General features: G+C 36.0%; 1 protein-coding gene and 1 long non-coding RNA gene across 2 annotated transcripts in view; one reads left to right on the top strand and one right to left on the bottom strand.

Annotated features, from left to right (window-relative positions):
* The window catches only part of LOC127560723 (uncharacterized), a 52,052-nt gene extending 47,511 nt beyond the window's left edge, over positions 1-4,541 (bottom strand). The window contains exon 1 of the long non-coding RNA XR_007953394.1: positions 3,051-4,541. This is a non-coding gene — a long non-coding RNA (uncharacterized LOC127560723). The remainder of the gene's footprint in view (positions 1-3,050) is intronic.
* GAS7 (growth arrest specific 7) overlaps positions 1-20,645 on the top strand; it is a 269,235-nt gene that overhangs the window by 9,949 nt on the left and 238,641 nt on the right. The gene's annotated exons all lie outside the window — the stretch shown is intronic.

Genomic DNA, 20,645 nt, shown 5'->3' with positions numbered 1-20,645 from the left:
TCTCAGTTTTCCCACATCCCCTCCAACATTTGTCATTAACATGTCTCTTCTTAAGGAGGCTACAGTCTACTTAGGAAAATAAGACATTGTAATAAAAAGAAAAATTATCTGATAAGTGTCCAGTGACTAGAGGGTAGGGAGCAAACAATTCCCAGGAATCCTTTTGCTCCTTGTTCAAATCCCACCTGGATTTCTATAAAGTTTCTATGAATTCTCCCTTCCCTTTTCTCCTTCCTGGCTTTCTTCTGACTTAGCACACTGTTTGTAACATAAGTTTTTAGTAGATGCTTTTTATTCCTTCATAAGAAATAAGAATATTGGTATATCTAATCATTCTGAGTTATATAAATATAAACTCATCATTTACTCATTCATTTACCCCCAATGACCTAGCAAGGCATTTAAATACTTGATGCAAAGACAAAAATGAAATAGTCATTTACCTCAAGGAGAATAAGGGAAATAACACATTTAATCATTAACCTTCTTGGAACTCAGTTTCTTCTTTTGAAAATGAAAGTGTGGGCTAGATGATGAGAAAATCTTTTCACCTCCTGTGGACCTATCCAGCCAATTGAACCCTGTGTATTTTCTTTTGATGGGGTGTAGGAGTTAGACCCCAAAAATATATTGAGGTTTTGGTGTTGCAAGGTGCCTCAAAAGAACCAGTGGTTCTCAAAGTATGGTCTAGTGAATCCTGGGGATCTCTGAAACCCTTTTAGAGGGTCTACAAATTCAAAAATAGTTTTTATTTCCAATATGGTAAATGTCTATAAATATAATCCACATAAACAAAAATGCTTTGGAGAGATCCTCAATAATTTTTAATAGAATAAAGATACTGAAAACAAAAGTTTGAGAACCACTGGTTCTAAGCCTTAGACCATCTCCAAATCAAGAAGCAAAGATTTTGTTAGGTTGTGGGCAGCAGGCTAAGTCCCAAAAGGGATTTTAGTGATTAACCAGGGGAAAGATTCATCAGAGGAACTCACCATTGTGACATTTAGTAAGAAATTTGGGGCTAAATTTCTAAAGGAGTTAATAAAGAAGTGGGGAACCAGTAGGTTCTTTTATAAGAGAAAAATAATAACTTCAGAGGTTAATATAGATATTTTCACCTTCTGATTGGATGTGGTCATGATAATTTTGTCTAAGAATTCTACTAGGAATTCAGCAAAGACTTACTATAGTAAAGACCCACTTAAGGACAACAAAGGGGCCCATTTAAGGACAAGATAATCCTGCCAGTCATCCTCCCTTCTTGCCCTTCCAATTATATACCTTAATTCAGGCCTTCTGTTAGTGCCCCTCCCTCTGACCTGTTTAGCTATGGAGAACCTGGAGTCTTCTTTGCTGGGGTCTTATTCATCCCATTACTTTCTCTCTGGCCAATTTCTGACCTGTTACTGCAGCTCCTTCACCTTCCTACCCAACATCCAGAGCTTTGGAAGGCTGACCTGATAGGGGAAAATCTCAGTGTAACTGGCTAACCCTGGACAAGACCATGCTGTTTCATAGTGGCCATTTCCCAAGGTTTTTGGATTATCAGAAGTTCCTAACCTCAGATACATGAATTTTTAAATTTTTATTTGATAATTGTATTTCAGTGCAATTGGTTCCCTTTGGAATGCATTTAAAAACTATCAAGGGATTCCATGAGACTTAAAAAAAAAAAAATCATTAAAAAACGTTGGCCTCAAATTTCTTTCCCTAAGGACATTTAATGGTTCTGTCATGCTTAGAATAGGATTGCTATCTATTTAGGACAGTTCTTGTACCCTACTCTCCCTTGGCCAGTTTTCTTCCAGAAGCAATCTCCATTTTATTGGCTGCCCCAACTTACACAAGTTGCTCACTATTTCAAGGCTATTTACTTTTAATTGTCTCTTTCTGTAATCAGTAGGTACTCTAGGGGAGAAAGTCCTTTTGTAAGTAGGTAATTAGGAAGAGATTATTTTGATGCTTATGTATTGGATGCTGGAAAAAGTTGGAAGTGAGCTGATAAACAAACCCCTGGAAGCATAGGTGTGGCCTGGAGGCTTTGGAAAGAATTTTATTGGTAGATAGTTTTTTGCTTTTGGGGTCCAGAATCTAACTTTTTGCTGCTGCCTTTAGCGCTCCTAACTAAAAGTGATACTAGCTCTTTCTTCTAAGAGATACAGATGGTTGCCCCAGCAAGATTTCAATACCATGTCTGGGATGCAAGTTTCATCTTAATCTGTCAACAAGTTAATATGGGTAATATGGTGTAATAAGAAGAAGCCTAGATTTAGGGTCAAAAGAACTGGTTTCAAATCCCAGTTTTGTTGTATTTTCTATCATCTTGGACCAGTCATTTAGCTCGCTGGGTTTTAGCATGTATAAAAGATCACCTTTTAGTTGGATAATAAGGTCCTTGTTATGTGCAAAGAATTGTGCTAGGCACTATATAAGTTATAAAGAAGAGTTAAGCCTGATTTCTGTTTTCCAGTTTACAATCTAATTGAAGAGACAACTGAAGACAGGAAAAACTTAATACACAGCTATAGTGTGGGAGCCATGTAGATCTTACTTGGGATGGAGAGGTTTTATAGGGTTGAAATCTCTGGTGGACTTTCTTCCTCACTGTTTGATTAACTGAGTAAAGACACTATCATAGGAATATAGCCTTGAACTATAATTGTGACTTGAGACTTTAACAAATAGAGCTATAGCTAAATGTTTCAGGTATTTGTTCCCTGCTATTTCCCACAACCTCTTAATTAGCAAGTAAGTACTTTTAAAGGTGATGATGACTTTTAATTGTCTTATTGGAGGATATCTGCCTGTATAGCAGTTCTCTAGGGAAACTTAATTTAAGAGTTTTTTATTATTGACTTGCATTCTTCTGGGTTTTGGCTGGGTTAGATTTCCTCAATTAGAATATAAGCCTGGACTCCTTCAAACAAAGAGAGAAAAAAACCAACCTGGAGGGGGCGGGGAAGAGGGAGGAGCTTCAGGGGCTTTTGTGTTGAGGGATCGATTTAATTTTGTGTTTCACAGTTTATGCTATGTACTTTGCTTAATATTACCTTGTCAGATGGAAGATGCCCATTCTCAAGAGATCATAATAAATTCCTTTTTGCTTTTTCATACTCTGAGAGTCTCTGTTTTTGTGCAAGATAGTGTCCCACACATCACCAATTAGAAGAAGATAAAACCTGGAGAGGAAAAAAAAAAAAAAACAAAAAACTTCAGCCAGGTTCTATTGCATATTTTGAATCTAACTTGAAGTTTTTACAAGCAAGAAATTGACAGAGTCTGTCTTAGGAAGATAATATTGACAATTGTTTGACATAGCTTGGAGAGGATAAACTGGAAGTTAGCAGTGGGACACTGCTGCATTGATCTGTGAAAGACAAGAGGACTCAATTTAGAGTTTGGGCCCACTTTATTAAGTCAGCACTTCCAGTGGATTGTGGCAGGACTCAATTTGCCCTTGGACTCTAGGATGTCTGAATTTGAAGATAAGGTAAGAGTAACAACTAAGCTGATTCCTCCCATATAGAGAAGTTTAATCAATGAAATTTCTGTAAGTGGCTAGAGATTGTCATTTTTAGGGGAATATAATAGAACAATTACTCTGCCATTGCACCATCACTTTTCTTCTTGTCAGTCTTCCTCAAAATGTTAGCCTGACAAACCAAAGAACTAAACGAGTTTATTTTAAAAGGGCTAAGAATGGTTATTTATTGTGTAATTGATATTGTTATTTGTCTTTCCTTCTCAAAAAGGACATAACATCAGGGAAGTGATACATGCAAGTGAATTGGATTTAATGAGGAAAACCTGTACAAGGTCCCCAGTTTCACTTTCCCCTCCAGAGATATCTGGGTCCAGTGGCAAGAGATAGATCAGGATGACTAGAGATGGCCTTGGATGGAATGGGACTTAGCCTTTATAAACTAAAGCTTTTAACTTGTTTCATTTTAACTGAGGCAACTGCCCATTCAGTGATTGTAGCTAGATAAAAAAGAAATGAGGGAAAGAATGGACTTTTTTACCTAGTCAAAATAAAATAAAATAAAACAAAAGCAATTTGGAAGAGAAAGACGCTCAGGGTTTCTAGCCATAACAGAAGCAATTGCTGTTTACATTCACTCTGAACCAATCAGGGCCTAAACAATGACCAAGTGGGGTTTAGCCTGAGACCTATTGTTGATCAAACTGCAGGTTCTAGTCCATAAATCCCATAAACCTCTTGGGAGGTTTAAGCAATCAAAATTTATATTCCTTTGGGCAGAGCCTTCAAAGGTTCTATGTGGACTGAGGGAAGTAAAAGGAAAGAAGAAGGAAAAGAATTGTGTTGGCCAGTTCCAGTTGAGTCCCTAGTGGGGCAGGAAATAGACCTATACTTACTAGGGAATCACTGTGAGTCCCTAGTTAACTACCCACAGGTTTTGGGTATTTTATTAGCCAGTATTCTTAAACCATGAACATCTGATAATAGATATGTTTTTCTTTACTGATTACACTTAGTTGAAAGCAAAGGCATTTAAATTGACACTTCCCTTATAAACACATAATTTAGTTTCTTCCAACTACACACTGAGTAATCAGTGAAAAGAGTACACCTTCCTGGCAGTTGTGCGTGAGTCATCCACACAGTGAGAATATGTGGCCAGGACATCTACATGAAGTGCTAATAATAGCATATATTATGCTATTTATGTTTTTAATAAAAATTTATAAATTAAATACATGCTTTTTCACTTAGTCATTCATCTCTCAGCTTCTGCTCTTTCATCTATAAAATGGGGACATAACAATAGCACTTATTTCATTAGTTGTATTTGGCAATAAATTTGGGCTTATAGGACCAGGAACATCTTTCTTTCTAACTTTGGAAGTTAACCAGTATACTTCTGCTGGAAAGACAATGCACTAGGCTTAACATGTTTGACCTATAGAAGCTTAAGGTAAGAAGTATTTTGTGCTTAGTCCACTAGGCAGAGCCCATAGCTGACTATTCTCCCTCAGTATTCTGGATTTTACCATCCTAACTTGGGTATACTTCCTCATTCATAAATTTTAGAATTATCGGATGATAGAATGTTAGAGCTAAAAGAAATCTTAGATATCCTCTAAAACAATCCTTTCGTTTTATAGATAGGGTAACTGTAGAGAGATATAGTTACTTGTTCCAAAGCACAGAGTAAGAGGAAGAGTCAGAACCCAAGAACTCTAATTTCTGTTTATGTGTTCTATTTTACCACCTAGCTTAAAGGACCAGTTGAGTAGCTTAGATATTACTCTGATAAGAATTTGATCCTTTTTGAAACATTTTTTATGACTCTTCAATGGGACTAATTGTATGAAGTATTTCTCACTAATCTGGAGATACAGGACAGTGCAGGAAGTGACACCACCTGTGGAAGGCAGTCAGCATTGGTGAACCTTGGACAAGGATGGTTACGTCCTTTTAGTCTACCCAATGAAAAGGCTCGTGTCTTTTGCTTTTAAACCCCGGACAAGCCGGAAGCTAATCAAGTTTCAGTAGCACATGGTGGGAGTTTCAATGGCTCTCAGGTGTGTCTGTGTCTCTTCCTGCAGGGATTAAATAAATGCTTTCTCTTTGTATCTGATGATGTCTCTGATTAGTTCATTGGGAAGAGGGTCTTGCACTGGACCTGTCACACACAATACTCATTAAAAATCATTCATCTCTAGACTTCAGGATTTATTTTATAGCTCCTTTTAAAAAATTCATTCTTATTTATGTACTTCTAAATATATACCTTCCTCATCTCTACCAAAGCAAGACATCTCTTGTAACAAAGGATAAAAAATAGAACAATAATTCATCAAAACCCCCAAACCAACCAAACTAACCTTTCTGATATTATATGCAATATTATATAACTCTGAAAGAAAGAGTATATTTTCTCACTTTAATTGTTATGTTTTAATGCAAAAATAGGGGTGCTTTGAAAATATAATTAATGAAGATAAGAAATCCAATTGTAGAATCCTCAGATTAGTCTTTTAATATAAATTTTAATACATATTCCTTCTTCAAATCAAGCCATCTCATGATGTTTTCCTGTTTAAGCTTGGCTTGTAGAGTTCCACTATTTTCGAAGCTGTTTCTATGACTTTATTAGGTCTCACTTTACTCCAAGTATGTTTTGTAATTTCTCTAATTTTATTAAAATTTTAAATTAAACAGAAATTTGTTTAAAACAATAACAACAGAAGATAGTTTAAAATCTTTTATCAGCTGACATTTTATTCATGGCCCATACAATTGTACAAATTTTATTAAACTCAGTCAGTGTGATGTAGTGTTGAAAAAGTGTTTTAAATTTCATATCATAGGACCTGGATTCAGATTGTGGATTTGCCATTTACTACCTAGGTTAATTTGGGTTGCTTTGGTGGATCCCAGAATCTTGTGTGGGAGTCTTATCCCCTAATATCAGCTCTTCTGAACTTCTTGGAACAAAGCCTTGGTTGTTTTGCCTTGGTTACCAATCGTGGTGATGAAAAGATATCTAAATAACAAAGAGAGTACTTATGTATCATTTGTAATGATCTCTGGTATGGTTTCTCAGTTATTAGATGGAGCTTTTTTGTTCTATTTGACTCTGGAGAAAGTTGTCAACTTTGGATTGGTTAGAATCCAAGGCCTGTCATTACAAGGGCCAATGAGTCCTAGATGAACAAACTCACTTGGAACTACATTCTTATAGTAGACCTAGAGTCAAAGAAAATCCCCAATTAATCCTTTCAAACATTTGTCCATCATTTAGAGCTCACAAGCCCCTCCCTGTGAAGATTTATCAGGCTTCCTCCTTAGGAAGAAGCAATGCACCCTGGTTATTCCTATCCTAGTGAAGTGACCATGCTGTTTTATTAAGATAGTTCATACTATAATTGTGGAGTATTCCTCTTAGGTCAGCTGGTCAATGGTGTGACTCCCGGTAATGAGCCTATGCTCTTCTTGACATAGTGATCAGACATGAATAGGGAATCAATCTCTGGGCAGTATTTTCCCGTTGAACAAATCGAATTTTGTAGTGTTATAAGCATAGTAGGAGAAAGTCATGTGTTGAACATATCCTGTAGGGTTACTTGTTCAACTTCCCTTTATATTTACAGGTTATTTCCTCAGAAGGCAGCTGAATATTACTAATTTCAAGTTTTAAGGGTGACCCTGAGAAACTAGATTTCTAATGCTGTTTCTCATGAGCCCCCACTAGTGTGCTTTCTATTAAAATTAGATAAAATTGCTTTTTTTTTTTAAATTGACAGGTATTATAAGAATAGTAATTACCAAAAAAAAAAAAAAAAGAAAAAAAAGGAATCTCAGCTCAAATACATGTGATATCAGCAGAATATGCATAGAATGAAAATGTGTCAATTCATGACTCCTGTTTATTAGAAGTCTTTTTGTTTGTTAGGAGAGTCTACATAAAGTGCCAGCTAGTATATCTATCTGCAGAGTATTAACAGTCAGTTCCTTGGCAAAGTCATTTGTCATTTCTTTCCACCACAATGGGTTATGTTCCCTGAAGCTGACGTCTTAGAATGACTTGTTACTTGCTGGCTCTGTTGTTTCCTACTTAGCACTCTACAGATTTATCTAATCCTAGCTGCATGCACTGTCTTGGATGACATGGTCAGTGGGGGAAGGGGGAGAGAGAAACAGAGAGACAGAAAGAGAGAAGAGGAAAGAAGAGAGGAGAAGGGAGGAGAGAACAGGGGAAAGACACTTCCTCAGTCATCTCCCTGTCCTTGAGCAATTCCTTCTCAACAGACTCTAATTCTGGAATCTTCTGAACTGTAACTCTTCCACTGTGAAATGGGTTCACATGTCTGAATTCATGGCTGCATTGATTGTATTTACTTATTTATTTTAAACATTTTTTTAGATGTTTTAAATGCTCTTCCTCTCTCTTTGCCCTTCCCCTTAATGAGAAGGCAAGAAATATATCAATTATATGTGAAATTATGCAAAACATTTTCATATTTATGAGGTTTAGGTTTTGGGGTTCCCTTTGATCAGAGAACCAAAATATGATGAATTCAGAAATGGTGAGAGAATCACCATTTTAATAAAAAAGCTGGAGAGCTCTCTAGAAGCAAAGCAAAGTTTATTATACATTCTCATGAGAAGGGTGTCCCACCCATCTAGCAGACAATCGAAGGGATGAAGCACCGTCGGAGGCTCCCACCACTGACCCTCATCCTTATTGGCTGAGAATCTTACATTCTAAACACGGGAACTACCCAAGAAATTGAACTTGACCAATAAGTACATAGTTGCCCATATTTGACTGAAATAGGAAGCCGCTGATGTCATGGGAGAATAATAGGAAGGGGACTTAGGTATGCCCTTGACTCAATCTTCAAAGTCCTTCAGGCTTACTCAAACTCTGAAGTAGATGAATCCTTACTCGATTGAAGTAGATGAATCCTTAGTCGATTTTCTTGAGATCTTCTTGAAAGATCTCACCTCATCTTGTTCAGGGAGTTAAAGGAATTTACGAACTCGAAAAAGCGAGACTGAAAAAAGAGGTTTATTATTGGCAGAAAAATCCTGACAGACACAAAGTCTCATTAGGGAAATAGGTGAGGGAGATAAAGAGAAGGTAGTGCTGGAAGATAATATTATTCCAGTAGGCAGAGATTTCCTTGGCATTGGTATTCCTTGGCGTCCAGCATGTTAGGATTTTTGCAAAGAAATGAGTTTAAAATTGCCATTTTTATAAGGAAGTCTTTGGCTACAAGTCATGGCCTGCTCCCCCTTGCAAAGAGACTGGTGGGTAGAGTTGGAATTGAATAGAAAATCTTCAATTGAATAGGGTGTTTTCTCCAATTTAATGGTATTGAAATCTATAACTCTGGACTCAGCTAGCCCCACCTAGTTTACAGAATGAAGCTGTTTGTCCTCGGGCAGGGTCTTTACAGTGGCAGGGTTCAAGGAGATTTTCTCCTTCAAGGAGCTTCAAGTTCTTTACCTCATGGATCATTCCCAAAGTCAGAGAGAGAGAAAGAAAGATTTTTGGGGCTCTTCTCATCAATATTATCCATTTGCTCCCCTCCCCCCAAATAAAGAGAAATAAAAAAGAAAAAAAAATTATACTTTAATCTTCTCTCAGACTCCATCAGTTCCCTCTGGAGGTAGAGAGCATTTTTCATCATAAGTCCTTTGGAATTGTCTTAGACTATTGATCTTTAAGATCAGTGGATCATTAGGTCTTCCCAGGATTTTTTTACTATAACTTTTTTTTTTCATAGACTAGAAATGTGTCTGATTCATTATTTTCTGCATTGCATTATGTGTCTTTATCCAGTGGCCAAAGCATAAGTATTTCAAATTAATGAAAAACTTATTTACAATTAGGAATTAGGAATTAGGTTTTTAATTGATTCAATCCAAGTAGCAAAGAGTATTGCCAGGATTACCTTAATTGGGATGGAATAGAACTCTGCCCTTACATTTTTCCCCCATGTTGCTTCCTAGCAAATCAACTGGAATGATTTTGGCAAAGCCCATATTCCCTTCTGAGAATGTTTTCAGTATATAATAAACTTTAGTCCATTTATTTCCATGACAAATGCAATACAGAAAATAAATTTACTTAATTTAATTAGCCTTCATAAGAAACTGTATACAAGATTTAAGACATTTTTATGTTTATATGCATAAGGGTACTGCATCTAGAATATAAGGACTTTGAAGGCAGGAATGCTTCTTTCATATTTCCTGGCAGTACTTATAATAGGTTTTTAGTACATGTTACTAAAATGCTTTTCAGGCACTGTTAAGACTTTTGTATTAGATATTAAAACCACATGTGTGTATCTAGAGAAATGGGAACTGAATTCTCATGTATTTGGACACAGTTCCTCTTCAGGACATTTTCTTCTTAGTATCACAAATTGAGAAGTTCCATAAAAGTTGCAGGTAGCCTTTCTAGTTACCCAGATGATGTTACTCTTTCAATACTGACTCTCAGATTCTCTACAAACCTTGAAGAAACTTGAAATTAAGGTGATTTCATACTAGTGTTTTGCTTTCACCATTTAACCAAATGGTCTGCTTTAAAGAAACCCTTGTTGCACACTATAGTGATGGGAACAGATCTAGCCCACAGTGATAGTTCAACTTGGAATTGCATTTTGTGTTCATAGTTGGAGCTCAGTGTTGGACTAATTTATTAAAAAGTCTGGCTCTCAGGGAGTCTGGCAGCAAGGACTGGTGTGCTTAGATGAGTAATCCCAGGAAAGACTGTGAAGAGGAAATTTGGTCAAGATGTTCAGGTTTTCTTCCAAACCAGAAGAGGAAAAAATTCTGATTTTTTTGAGGACAGGGGAAGTGTTTAGGTCTGGCTGCGAATGGGACTTGTTTGGTGTAGGAATCATATGTAGCTAGGTTGAGATGAGCCATGAAAGAGAAATTACACTTCAAAGAGGCAAAAGGTTTACTGGGAGAAATAGGCTGTAAAGTAGTTGATTCTAAAGTTAGAGGAAATATCCAGTGACCATCCTCCCTGCAAGTCTAGATGATTTCTTTGGTATCACAACACTGGGGAGGGGGAACTCCAACTTATACTTTCCATCTGGGAGATTTATAGATACGTAATTATCAGGAAATAGGAACATAATAATGTACCTATTAGAACTATAGAGAGGGAAATGTTGTATCAAGAGAAGACTTTTTATGTTTCCATAAGAAAAAGACTGGATAGAATGATGCTTGCCTTGTCATATAATATAGACAGGTGATAGCTAGAGATGTAGACATTCATAAAGTTTTAAATATATAGATTTAAATGTTTTTTTCCTTTTGGATTCTCTGAAAGTACTTCAAGAATCTTCAAGGGTCCCTGGACTATATTTTGAAAAAACATTGTATCCTACATGAAGGGAAGTCTTTCTAGCCCTTTGATTGAGAATAGGTCACTTATCTTTTGAAACAACTCTTGGAAAAATTCATAACATCTTTTATCCTTTGAAACAGGAAGGAATTTGGAGAATAGAAAGTTAAAGTCTTAAAGGGTGAGCCCTGAAAAGGGAAGTACACATGTGGTTTAAAGATAGTTCTATGTGTATAAAACTTAAGTCAGTCAAAATAGATAGCATCTTGCCATGTCATTGGTTCTTTTCAAAACAAAGAAGGAACATTAAACACCTACTATATGTTAGGAACTGTGTAAGTCATAGGGTAAGAGAAAGAGGAATAAAAGACAACCCTTGCTCTTGTCTAATAGATTATGGTCTAATGGGGAGTCAATATACAAACAGCTATGTATAAGCAAGCTATACAGAGTATAAATTGGAGATAATCAACAGAGGGAAGGCACTAGAATTAAGGGGGATCAGGAAAGGCTTTATCTGTAAAAGATAGGATTTTGCCTGGGACTAGAAGGAAACTAAGGAAACCAGGGAGGTGGAAATGAGGAGGGGAATCATTTCAGGGATGGGGGACAGCACATGAAAAAGTCTGAAGCAGGAGATGGGAGTTTCCTGTTGGAGGAATAGCAAGGAAATCTTTGTCATTATGATGGGAGCAAACCCTCAAACTAGATTTGGCTCTCATACTCCGAAAAGTCTAGGAAAAAGCATACTTTCCTAGACAAGCCTTTTCCAAGTTAAGTAGCGTCATTCAACTGGAAATCTTGGTCAAATCACCTTCCAGTGATCTTTTGGGGGTGGCTAGGATCCTCTTCAGGAAATTCCAGGCTCTGGGAAAAAGCCTTCAAAATGATTTTATTCAGTTAGAGATCTGGGTCTGATATTTCTATTGAGTGGCTTGAAACTCCAAGATAAATATCTAGCCCTGGGGGCATTGACTCTCTTTTCAACTGGAACCTAGCCCCAGACCCCCAATAAAAGACAATTTTGAACTCCAAATATCTGCAGAAGTTCGAAGAAGGATTATGCTTTGCCAAGAGACTTCTCTTCTTGGCACAGTTGCCTGTCAGGATTCTTGCTCATTGTGAAGATATCCTCAGTGATAGCCTTTATTTCCTTAATAGGACCTCTTGCTACTAAGAAGTCTGTCTTCCTAGCAAAACTGGCTTCTCAGTGCCGATAAAAATCCCTTTTGCCATTCAGACTTTTTGGGTTCCCGAATTTGTTCAGGTTGGACCTATGTGCTGAGTAGAGGGGATTCTCACACCTCGGTTTTATTATATGCAAGAAAAAATCAGATCAAAAGGGAAAAAACAAGCAAACAAACAACCACAACAAAGGTGAAAATACTATACTTTGGTCCACATTCCATTGCCATAGTTCTATTTCTGGATTGGGATGGCATTTTCTATCTCAAGTCAATTGGAATTGCCTTCAATCACCACATTATTGAGAAGAGCCAAGTTCATCACAGTTGATCATCACATGATCTTGTTATTGTGTACAATGTTCTCATGTTTCTTACTCACTTCACTCAGTAATAGTTCACATAAGTCCTTCCAGGCTTTTCTGAAATTAGCCTGTTCATCATTTCTTATAGACCAATGATATACCATAACTTATTTAGCCATTCCCTAACTGATAAGTATTTGCTCACTTTTTGGTTCCTTGCCAGGAAGTTGTTTTCGTTGTTTTCTTTTCTTCCTTCTTTCTTTCCTTCCATAATTGGGGTTAAGTGACTTGCTTAGGGTCACACTCTCAGAAGTCTGAGCTCAGATTTAAACTCAGGTCCTCCTGACTTCAGGGCTAGTGTTCTATCCATTGTGTCACCTAGCTGTCCTAGGAAGTTGTTTTTTTCTAAAGCAGTTTAGCTCATGATCCCTGACAGGTGTGCCTCTCATTTGATTATTAGTTGCCATCAGCCAAACATATTTAACCTTTAGAAATCAATATTTAGACCAAGACCAAGTGGATGAATTGCCACAAATATATTCCTCCCCAAACATTCCTATCAGTACATACTGAATCCAAGGGAAAGTGGGTACAAGGTTACAGTAGCTGTGGCAAAGGGTGGAGTCGTTCATAGTTCTTGGAACTCTTTTTGTTACATTTTTTTAAAGATGTTCTTTTTAATGTATCCTATAGCTTTTCAACTTGGCTCTTGTAGAGTCTTTAATCTGTTTTCCTCCTCTCATCTGGTGTTTTGTTGGTTCCCGATCTTGACATTGAAACTGTCATCAAATACTCTGGGACTATTACTAGGATGATGGGGAAGAAGAGAGGTCCAAAATCCTCTGGTCCTGAGAAATCTTGTGGTCTTCCTTTTGACAAGAGAGGGAAGGAAGGAGATGAGAAGAAAACTCCAACGCCAGGATATTCTCTTTATTGTTAGGCACTTGATATCTCTTGTCCAAATTACTTCTGTATTTTGTAGAAGACCAAGTTTCCTCAGCCAATCTAAAGCTTTATTTTTACTCCAGAAGAGCAAAGCCTTGTTTGGATTAGATTCAAGCCTATGATTGATTCAATAATGATGTGTTTTCATCTGATTAAGGTATGAATTTAACATTCTGACAACAAATTTCAGTGAGGTGGGGTGATTTACTTATTCAACTCCCCTCCCCCCCCATCCTTAAACAGGGGCAATATGGCATAGAATACTAATTCTGTACTTGGTCTCTGATCCAAAGGTAGACTTAGATTTAGTAGGGTTCTCAGAATCCATTTAGTCCACTCATATCCCAAAAAGAATGTCCACTGTAACTAGTCTTTGCTTGAAAACCTCTGTTGAAGGGGAACTTACTACTACTCAAGATAGCTGTTCTCTTTTGAAAGGATAAATCTGTTTGTAAAGAGTATTTCCACAACATAGTACAATAAAAAAGATGTTTGCACCTAAAATTGTAAACTTACCATGCACAACTTGCTGTTCCTTTAAAATATACAATCCTTTCAAATATACAACAAAATTATCTTGTATCAGAAAATTATCTTGTATCAGAAAAATTCTTAATGTTAGAATGTTGCCTCTTTACATTGCTCAGTTCTGCCTTCTGGAATCAGATGAAAGCAATTTATCCTCTCTTTTTCCACAATAGCACTTCAGTTTCTTGGAGCCTTCCTTTTCCAGGTTAAAACCCCATAGCTCTTTCAACCAGTTTTCAAATGTTATAGATTCAAGACCATTCACCATCCTGATTCTTCTCTTTTGGAAACTAACTAATCAGTATTTTTATCACCACTTCAATAAATGCAGTTTAAGATCATTTTCAGTGGTTTTGACTTGCATATCACATTTTTGTCTCAAAAATCGGAGTTTGCAATGCAATAAAACCATCTTCTCTATCTTTTTGTACAAATGACAACAATCATTTCCCATTTTGTGCTTATAAAGATAATTTTTTTTAAAATGCAGTATAACCACACTGATATCTTTGTAAATTAAAAGCCTCAGTTTTCAGGTGCAAGGTAAAGAAAATAACACCTGTAGTACATAACTTCATTTAATTATTATAAAACTCAATTGAGGATGTATACAAAATATTTTGCCAGCTTTAAAGGATTATAAATTCATATATTGTAATGCCAGAGAAACTGAGCAAGACAGAGATTAGCGACCAATTTAATAGTTTATTAAATGGAGAGATATACTGGGACCAAATGGATCTTGGTCCCAGGGCTGGACGAGACTATCATCTCAAAGAATCCAGCATTGAGTATTAGACAGCAAGACTTTTTTATAGGATAACAAGAACAATGACATAATGGGGGGGGGGGGTACCTGGATGGGGATAACCTAATGGGGGGAAGCACCTAGGATGACACAATGGAGGGAGCTACTGGAGAGGTTACTGATATTCTAATGACATCTAAAATGGATAAACCTTTATCCTGTCAAACATTAAGAAGGAATGATTATAACCTAAAGATATAAAACCTTTATCTCATCAAACATTAAGAGGGCAAGGTTATAACCCGAGGCAGAGTAACTAAATAGGACAATTAGGGAAACTAGGTCAGGACATCAAAAGGGAACTGTGGCACAACTATATATATATATATATATGTTTCAGTTATCTATTACTACCACTACTAACTACAAAATGTGAGATAGGCAGTCAAAATGTTTATCTCTATTTTACAAATGAGGGATCTAAATCAGCTTTCAGTAGATAAGATTAGTTTAATTTTGGCCAAAACTCTCCCCAGTCAATAAAGCAAAATGGGTAGGAATGCTTTGTCCTCTTTCCTATAGGCTGAACTTTGGTGATTTATTTTTATCTCTTTGTAGACTGAACTTGAAGAGGGTCAAGGAGAGGGTAGATACAGATTTTACCACAGGTTCAGAAAGCTGAGTGAGGATCAATACTAGTGTAGAGCAAGAATTAAATTTAGTCAAAGGAAGGATTGGATTGTGGGAGTGAAGAGAGAGGAGGGAAACTTGATTCAAAATTCTTTCCTCCCTAGTGACCTCAGCCACTCACTTTTCCTGTCTGATTTTTAGCCAGCAATGCTTTGTCTTAATATATCAGTAGAGTATCTTGCCCATAATAGCTATTGTTGTGCCACAGTTCTCTTTTAATGTCCTGACCTGGTTTCCCTAATTGTCCTGTTCAGTTATTCTGCCTCAGGTTATAACCATTCCCTCTTAATGTTAGGATAAAGGTCTTATATCTTAGACCTTAAGCTATAATCATTCCTTCTTAATGTTTGATGGGATAAAGGTCTTTATCCATTTTAGACATCATTAGAATATCAGGAGCCTCTCCATTAGCTCCCTCCATTATGTCATGCTCATCCTAGGTGCCTCCCCCCATTAGGTCATCCCTATCCAGGTACCTCCCTCATTATGTCATCATTCTTGTAACCCTATAAAAGAATCTTGTATCTGACATTCGAGGCTGGATTCTTTGAGAAGATAGTTTCATTGAGCCCTGGGGCCAAACCATGGATTGGTCCTAGTAAATCTCTCCCATTTAATAAATTATTAAATACTCTCTAATCTCTATCTTGCTCAGTTTCTCCAGCATTACACTATTTGATAAGGTAAAGAAAGTTGAATGGCATCTTACTCCCCAAAATTTTTAATTGCCATCAGGTGTCATAATAGGATGCTTCACAGCCTATTGAAAAAAAAATACAAATAGGTGTGGACTTCTCTTAGTACTTATTCCTTGGTACTATCTTATTTACTAAATAGCATTAGCCCAAGGAATACCTTGGAAGGACGAATGCAGTACCAACCTAGCAGGCTTTTCAAGGTGTCCTCCTTCATCAAGATGATTCCTCAGGCCTCAACTGAATTTCAAGAAACACTGGAAAATTCCTAGGTTTCATGAGGTTTCAGCAGTAAACGTCAAAGAAGGCCATTCCTTGTGATGCCTGCAGTAATTGTCCAGGAGGCTTGTGATGTACTAAGTAGATAGTCATCTCATGAGAAAGCTAGAAAAGAATTTAGCTACAATGAGTTGTCAGCTTGTGTATTAATGAATCAGAAATGTTTCTTTAAAAAGCATTTTGGCTGATGGAGCTAACTGATATCTGGTAATGTAGTAAGCTGGCTTGGCTCACCTATGTTTGTGCTAGAAAAAAGGAAAAAGCCTTTAAAAAAGAATAAGCATCTTTACATCACTAGTATAATACTAGGAGTTAAGAATCAGGGAAACCTGCTTTTAAGTCCCAACTATGTCTCTTTGGACAAGATACAACTTTTTGCATGTTTCATCTTCCACAAAATTTCATTTCCTACAGCTCTAATACTCTAAATTTTTTATCTCAAAGTCGTAAGTATCCTCTTGTCAATCTCAATTATAAAATGGGCATAATTATAACGCATACCTCACTAGGTGATTGTGAGGATTAAATGAGATATTTATAAAAGTACTTAGCACAGTGCCTGACACAGTAGGCACTTAATAAATACTCATTTTATTCCTTTCTCCCTTTTTGTTTAACTTAACAAAAAAGTCAAACATTCCCAACATCTTTAAATATAGTAGAAATAGAGAAAAAAGACTGAGTAAAATGATACAAAATGATATTTACAGAAAAGCATCTAAAAGAGAAAGATACCTAATGACCTTAAGGATTTTAAAAGTCAAACTAGATCATTTATGGAAGAATGAGAATAAGGATTCACAAAAGACCCTTGGACTTCATAAGAATTGAGATTAAAAGTGTTCTTGAAAAGCTCAAGCTTCAATTAATATGGTGAAGAAGAAACTGACTACAAAGAAATCTATGACTTTCAGAAGCAGGAAATAAAGGAGAATTCTGGAAAGTGATCACAAATCTAGCACAAAGTCTCCTTTGTAGTGATAACCAGTTCTAAGATAGAGTGGTCTCTTCTTCCCAAGTGTCTTCATTTCTTCTTCAGAAACCACTTCCTCCTTGTTGGTCAGTGAGTTACAAAATAGCAGCTCCTTCTTATCTTTTCTTCCACTTTTTTTTTTTAAGGGGGTGAAATTAATATTAAGGAAAGTCAGTAAATTATTCATTTCTTTCTTTGTTTTGTCAGAAATGAGAGATTGGAGTCCTTAAGTAGAAAAAAGACTGTGTGAGATAATAGTCCTCCTTATTTTCTCCCAACCTCAAATCTCTCCCCCAGCCTCTACCTTTATCCTCCATACATACCTACTAATTTAGTATTTCTAAAGCACAAGCTTGTCAACCCCTGTTCTTGGAGTTCCAGTAGCTCCTTCTTGTGTCTGGGATAAAAGGCAATCTCTACTTATGATGAAAATCTTTCCTTTACATCTGACTTCATCCTGTCTTTCCGGGTTTGTTGGTCATTATTTTCTTTCACTCTTACATTTCAGCCAAAATGGCTAGTTGAAAGAACTGAGGAGATTTAACCAGAACAAGAGGGGATGGGGTGATATGGTACATGCTAGTTGTCTTCAGATGGGATGAGATTTGTTCCATTTGACTCCAGAGAGCAGAATTGAAAGCAATTGATGGAAACTGGAGAGAGACATATTTTTGCTAGATTAAGAAAAGAATTCCTAAAACTGATTCAAAAGTGGGAATGTATTACTACAATTAGACAATCACTTGACAGGTATATTGTGGAGAGAATTCTCAAATAGATAATGGATTCAATTAGATTGCTTCTGAAGTTCTTTCACACTTTCAGATTCTATGACTAAATAGATATACCTTCTCCAACTTAGTGTTTTGTGTTTTGGAAGAGTTGCAGTGTCAGTGGTGAAGAAGTGAGGTGCCATCCATCCTTTGTTTACCAAACTCATTATTTTGTTCATCCAGTTCTCCTAAAATTAACACAATCAGGCACTCAGTAAGAAGAACCATCTTCATTATTGCTCCCACAAACTCCATGTTATGTAGTTACATTTTTTGAACCTTAAGACTTTAGGCCAAAAATAACAATATGTGATTCCTTTTCTAAAGAAGACTTTTTTTGGAATCTGGGCTCCTTATCCTTTTTTTTTTTTTTTTCTGCTGTGCTTTCAGATCTCACAGCTCATTACCACAAATATCTTACTACTTACATAGGTAAAAAGGAAGAGTCAAGGGAGAAGAAATAAAACTCAAATATGTCTATTTCCCTGATTGTTAGTGTATATTCTAAAGGCTTAATATGGAGGAGAAGGAACCATTAAAATTAAATTTTGTTGGATTTCAGTAGATTTTAACTTCCACTTTATTATCTGACTGTCTTTTAATGGTGCACTGGCCATGCTTCCTCTTGTTCTTTTAAGTCAAAAACCAGGGCAAGACAGGAAATTATATTGCCAGAGATATTTTAGCAACACAGAAAGGACTGAGTGCTTTCTTCAGTATACTTCCTTTCCCAGTCCTTCTACCTGAATATATCAAGTTTCATTTTCTTGGCCCTCTCAACTTTTTAAGGGGCAATCTAGAGGGCATTTGCCCACTGAGGTAGGAGTGATAGATGGGTTTAACCTAGAAGATACCACTTTTAGGAAGCTTGGTCATGTGAGCCACAGAAATTTGTTCTTCCTTTCTTAAAAAATTGTTTTAAAAAATATTTTTTTAATGACAAAGAGAAACAGTTAAATATAGCTACTTTTTATTTCTTTTGTTAAATGTTTTCTAATTATATGTAAAAAACAAGGGAAGGAAGGGGAAAAAAGAAGGGCCTGTGTTGCCCAGCTGAATAGTTACGGTTATAGTTATCCCCAAAGGGATGGCACCTATTTACAGAGGTTGTTGTTTGTCCCTCTTTCATGAAGAGGATCATGACAATAGAGAAGTGATACTATGATTTTAAAGCTCCTTTTTTCTTCTTTTTTGTATTGTTCTTTCTTACATGTAAAAATTTTTAACACTTATTAAATTTTTTTTTTGTTCCAAAATTTTCCTTTCTCTCTCCCTGAGAAGATAAGCAATTTTATATTGCTTATACATGTAAAGTTGTGTAAATATTTCCGTATTGGTTACATTGCAAAAATACAACCATACAAGCAAAAAAAAAGTTTAAAAAAAAAATCTGATTTCAGAGTCCACTTCTCTTCCTGGAGGTAGATAGGATTTTTCCTCATGATTCTTTGAGAATTATCTTGGATCATTGTCTTGATCAGAGAGCTAAGTCTTTCATAGTTGATCTCATCTGTTACTGCAACTTTCTCCTGGTTCTTCTTATTTCACTTTGCATGAGTTCATATTAAGTCTAACTAAGTTTTTCTGAAAATAAACTCATCATTTTTTATAACATGATACTATTCCATCACAATTATATTCCACAATTTGTTCAGCCATTCCTCAACTGATGGCTATCCCCTCAATTTCCAATTCTTTGCCACCACAAAGAGTGGCCATAAATATTTTTGTACAAATAGATAATTTCCCCCTTTCTTTGATTTTTTTGGGATATAGACTAAGTAGTGGTATTACTGGATCAAAGGTAATGCATAGTTTTATAGATTTTTGAGCACAGTTCCAAACTGCTCTCCAGAATGGTTGGATCAGTTCACAACTCTATCAATTCTACCAACATTAGTGTGACCAACTTTCCATATGACATTTGTCATTTTCCTTTTTTGTCATATTAGTCAATCTGATAAATATCAGATGGTATCTCAGAGTTGTTTTCATTTACATTTCTCTATTCAAAAGTGATTTAGAACATTTTTTCATTTGACTATTGATAGCTTTGATTTCTTTTGAAAACTACCTATTCATGCGTCTCCCTTCTTCTTTCTTCATTAGCCTAATAGTGCTCCATCCCAATCATATTCCATAATGTATTCAGCCATTCTCCAATTGATGACTATCTCTTAAATTTTGAATTCCATGCCACCACAAAAAGAGGTGCTATAAATATTTTGAACATATAAGTTCTTTTTCATATACATATCTTTGGGAATCATTTTTATATGACTATAGATAGCTTTGATTTCTTTTGGAACTTGTCTGTTCATATCCTTTGACCATTTACCAATTGGAAAATGGTCTCGTTTTTATAAATTTGGCTTACTTTCCTATATATTTGGGAAGTAACTTTATTGGAGAAACTTGCTATAAATTTTTAAAATATTATTTCATTGTTTGTTGGTACCATTTTAGCAAAATGTAGTTTCCCTGATTTTCTCTTTTAAATAAGTTTATTTTTGCTTTTGCTTTGTCTGCTTTTTAAAAAATTATAACAAACATAATAGATTCTGCTCTAGAACTTTATTTTAACTGTGTTTGTGTCTTTCTGTTTCAAGTGTGCTTTTTTGCAAACAATATATTATTGGATTCTAGTTTTTAATCTATCCAGGTATCTGCTTCCATTTTAT

The sequence above is a fragment of the Antechinus flavipes genome, chromosome 4 (genome assembly GCF_016432865.1).
Source record: "Antechinus flavipes isolate AdamAnt ecotype Samford, QLD, Australia chromosome 4, AdamAnt_v2, whole genome shotgun sequence".
Classification (NCBI taxonomy): Eukaryota; Metazoa; Chordata; class Mammalia; order Dasyuromorphia; family Dasyuridae; genus Antechinus; species Antechinus flavipes.
Note: the sequence above shows the minus strand (reverse complement) of the source record. Positions and strands in the feature narration are given on the sequence as shown.